Below are 4,764 nucleotides of genomic sequence, written 5' to 3'. Positions count from 1 at the left end.
TGGAACAATTTTTTGCTGATTGATAATAGATCATATTTTGTACGACGCTAAAATCATGGGGAAAAAAGCATAGCTGGGGTACATGATTTTGCATCGAAGGTGCTGAAATTTCCAGTTTGCTGAATCATCCGAATTAATCACTAGAATAGTCTGATATTTGGAATTATGTTTTGTGTTATAATGTGTATCGATATCATTCAACATTTGTAGCAATATTCCAAGTAATTAGTGTTTGTGTTGTTGAATCATTGCATCTAAAAGCTCGAGGCTTAGGGATTATACAAATTTATTCATTTAAATTTGTTGAATCCTCAACCTGCACCACATGTGCAGACGGATTCAATTATTATCGAAGACTAAATGGGTGATAGATAGACTTGATACCATGTTGAACCACTTTGTCTAAAAGCTTAAGCTTTTCAAAGAGGGGACAATTTATATTTTCAAATTTAGTTCTACAACACTTGTAATTTCATGCATTTCTAGTCTCGACTTAGAAATAATCTTTTTGGTTGCAGACAGTTGCTGATGCAGCACAACAAACAACAAAAGTTATTGATGAGACGAAACCTATAACTACTTCAACTGTTGAGACTATCTCATCAGCAGATCCTGTTGTATCGTTGGGGCTGGTGGTGCATTATTCCTTGCATATCTCTTACTTCCTCCCATCTTTTCTGCCATCTCTTTCGGCTTTCGTGGTTACAAGGGTAATTTTCTGCCTCTATTAATTTCAGTTTCTTCATCCTGTGTACTAACAGTGTACATCAGTACATCATCTGAGTTCACATCATGATGAACAAATTAAATTGATTTATGTTTTACATCGTGATGAACATAATAAATTGCTTTACTTTTGGTATTCTTCAAATTCAGTTTTAGTTTCTGTTACTTTGTCGAATGATGCTTTCATTTCTTTAGGTGATCTAACTCCTGCTCAATCGCTGGATCTGATGTCTACTAAGAATTACGTTATGATAGATATAAGATCAGAGAACGACAAAAACAAGGCTGGTGTTCCTCGTCTTCCCTCCAATACTAAAAACAAATTGATATCTATCCCGTAAGCAAACTTTTCTCAAGAACAGTTATGTTGAGCAGCCTAATATTGCCATCCATGTGTTTTAGCTTCAAAAACCTGCATTGTATCGGGATATCACGTATTAAATAGACTTGTATGCAAAACTGAAACTTTTGTTATGACTTGGAATTAGCTAAGCGGAGTTCTACTCGACTAGAAGCTTCTATTTTCATTTGTTTATTGCCAAATTTACTGAATGTTGACGCAACCAAATATTACTTTCTCGAGCACAGGAGTACATAAAACGTAATACTTCCTGTACTATTTCAGTTTAGAAGAATTACCTAGCAAGATCAGAAGCCTTGTAAGAAGTGTGAAGAAAGTGGAAGCTGAAATGGTGGCGTTGAAGATCTCTCATCTCAAGAGAATTGGTAAAGGTTCCAACATCGTGATATTGGACTCATGAGTTCTATATTCCTTACGCTTGTTCCTAAATTACTTATAAAAATGATTATGTAACGACTACTTTTGAGCATGACGTCACTCGTTGAAGAACGGTCTTGTGGGTTGATAAGCACGTTGGGTAGAAAACACACTATTATACATAACTAGTAGGCGGAGGGTGCTCAATGTGCTTATAAGCCCAAAAACAGGCCTTCCACGAGCGATATGAGTCTCAGAAGTAGTTGTTTCAATATATGTCGTGTTTTTTTACACTTTTTTGCTGAGCCAAACATGCTTAAGTATCTTTATTTTTTTACTCTTTATGAACCTTACGATAATTTAAATCCATGAAATGTCTAGGTACTCAGATTTTGCTAAAATAGTTGCTAGATCACTAACAAATCTCGGCTTCAAAAATTGCTGGATTGTGACCGATGGCTTCTCTGGAAGCAAAGGTTGGTTGCAAAGCCGATTAGGAACAGATTCGTATAATCTATCTTTTGCTGAAATCATATCACCATCACGAATAGTCCCTGCAGCAGCTAAACGCTTCAACCAAACTGCTTCCTGGCGGCTCTGAGTAACATTATTTTTTATGCACAATTTTAGGTCATCGTAGAAAATTCTTCATTTTGCTCGAGTTTAGTTGATATGTTCATGTAATTTGTATTCAAAAAAATGGAAGAGATAATAGACAGCTTGATCAATGTTAATGAATACGATTTATACTCGTCTCATCAATAGTATTTCCTGCATCTAGGTCTGGTCCTCATGTCTCGGGCCAATTTATCTGACATATTGTATGGTTCATTTGGGCCAGTTAGTATGATAATGAGTATGATAAAAAGTAACATAATATGTCACAATTTGGGCCAATATTTATGATGATTATGTATATAGTTTATAGTGGAAATTATAGAATTCCAGATCTTTAAAGATCCCAATTCAAAAATCAGATTCAAAGTTTGATTATTCACATGTCAGATTTAATAAATTAAATACACCCAATTCAAATTTCAAACCCTAATCTCTTCACTCATCCATTACAAGACTTTCCCATCCTCTCTCTCACTGCTCGACGTCGGTAAGTAATTAAACTCTGTGACCGGCGACCAAGGGAGCCCGACGGCATGGGGAGGTACCGCCACCAGCATGGGAGGCGACGCAGCAGCTCGCTATGTGCAATTCCTTTCTCTTTCCAATCTACAGGCGTTGGTTTTGGGCTGTCTCCACCATCTCTCTCTTCGACGCTAACAGCATTGAAGTCACAACCGACGCTTCGAGCAACTCCAAAGTCGACGCCTCTACTCGTGTCAAATATATAAAAAATGTGACCTCAAATACACTGTGATGTGCTGTGCACGTATGAAGTGTGTGCTCCAAAAATTGTACTAAAGTCGTGTTTGTGAAATGCATTTCTATTAGTGAGTGGAGTTAACTAGATAGTGACACGTGGCTTCATTAAGTCTGTTAGATCTATTTCTGGATTCTTTTGAAAACTTAAATTCTTCGTCTGGCACGTTTTGATTCATTGTGTTGAATTAGAGAGAAGTCTGATACATACGTTGTGCACTCTTCATTTACTCACCCGAAACCTTCATTCGAGACTCTAAAGTTTCTTATTCTTCTTCTTTCAATTTTTTGTTTATTACTTTGGTATAATGTTACAAGAACATCTTGGTTTTGCGATAAATAGAAATAATATAGATTAGTTTTGTTATTTTCTTGGTGAATATTAGTTTGAAAGGGTTGTTTTGGATGCAAAAGGATAATTCTATGTGATTTTATCTTGTAATTTGTATATTGTCGTATCGTTGTTGCCATTTTGATGCTTTATTGTCCAATAGAGCATTATCTATTTTGTTGATGCTCAACAGGATATTAGATGTTATAAGTGGTCATCGAATCTGGGGCTTCGAGCAAAAAAATTTCTCTGTGTTCAACTTTTATTTTCTGTACATTTATTTTTGAATCCTTTATGTTTTTAAATGTTTAATTGTGTTTTTGTTTAATTTTGGACGTTTCACACTAGTCCAAGATTATATTTGTGTTAACTATATTTGTGATCATAGCAAATATAACATTATGTTATGTGATTTTTTGTTGTTGGAATGTGGAATTAGAATTACCCGAAAATTAAAAAAAAAATAATTCAATAAACAAGATTGTTTAATTATTCACGAGTATGTTATATCAAAGCAAAATATACTATCTGTAAATCATGTCTTGCATATGCTCTCAAAAACCTTGACCAATACGCTATTAGTAAAAAGCCGTGAAGTTGTCCTCGGTAGCCATCTTATTGACAATTACAACTTATCTATCAACTATGTCTATTAAGAGATGATATTTTTGTTCAATGTGTTTACTCCTTTTGTGATTCTTGGGTTTTTAGCATTTGTCACGGACTCATTGTTATCTCAATATAGTGTCAAGTTTGTACAAATGTAGGCACCAATTCGATATCTGTTTGTAGGAAACAGAAGTGGACTTAGGAGGAGGAAACGATTTTCTATTCAATTGTGGACATATCTTCAACTCAAGATTACATAGGTATTTATAGGACTTCCTATCACCTAAGTTTATCCTCTCAATTTATTTCTACTACATGCACCACACTTTACTAGGTACACATTCATTAACAATACATGCATACATGAATCACAATTAACGAGGTACATATTAATTAATAATACAAATATTTCAAACTCCTAAATTAAATAGGTTAAATCCATGTTTATTTTTGTAACACCCCCCCTTAAACACGACTTTCACATACTCTGAACAAGCTTCTTAATGCCTTGAAAGTATTGAACTTGAGAGCTTTTGTGAGAATATCTCCAGTTTGGTCTTGAGATTTCACAAAATTAATCTTCACTACCTTGTTTGCAATGCATTCATATACAAAGTAATATTTGGTATCTATATGCTTGATACGTTCATGAAACAACGGATTCTTTGCTAAAACAATGGTTGATTTCTTTAGTAGGCTCTCTTTGAGCAAAATGAAGCTCATTCAGGAAATTCCTTAGCCAAACTTCTTGTGTAACACAAGAATTGACAGCAACATACTCAGCTTCACAAGTTGACAGAGTAACAATTGGTTACTTCTTTGAGCTCCAAGTAAAAGCTGTGTTACCCATGTAAAATACGAATCCGCTAGTACTTTTTCGATCATCAATGTTGCCACCCCAATCACTATCACTGAAACCTCTAAGTCTGAAATCATTAGATGCACAATAATGTAAACCGAAACCAGGAGTACCTTTAATGTAACGTAAAATTCTCTTTGCAGCTTT

At 34.8% G+C, this 4,764-nt stretch overlaps 1 pseudogene; it reads left to right on the top strand.

Moving 5' to 3' along the window:
* The first annotated feature begins 503 nt into the window (after positions 1-503).
* On the top strand, positions 504-2,202 carry LOC111376432 (annotated as a pseudogene).
* Positions 2,203-4,764: the final 2,562 nt, after the last annotated feature.

Source organism: Olea europaea, unplaced genomic scaffold, assembly GCF_002742605.1.
Source record: "Olea europaea var. sylvestris unplaced genomic scaffold, O_europaea_v1 scaffold1505, whole genome shotgun sequence".
NCBI classification, from domain to species: Eukaryota; Viridiplantae; Streptophyta; class Magnoliopsida; order Lamiales; family Oleaceae; genus Olea; species Olea europaea.
The sequence above is the reverse complement of the archived record's forward strand: the minus strand, read 5'-3'. Positions and strand labels throughout refer to the sequence as shown.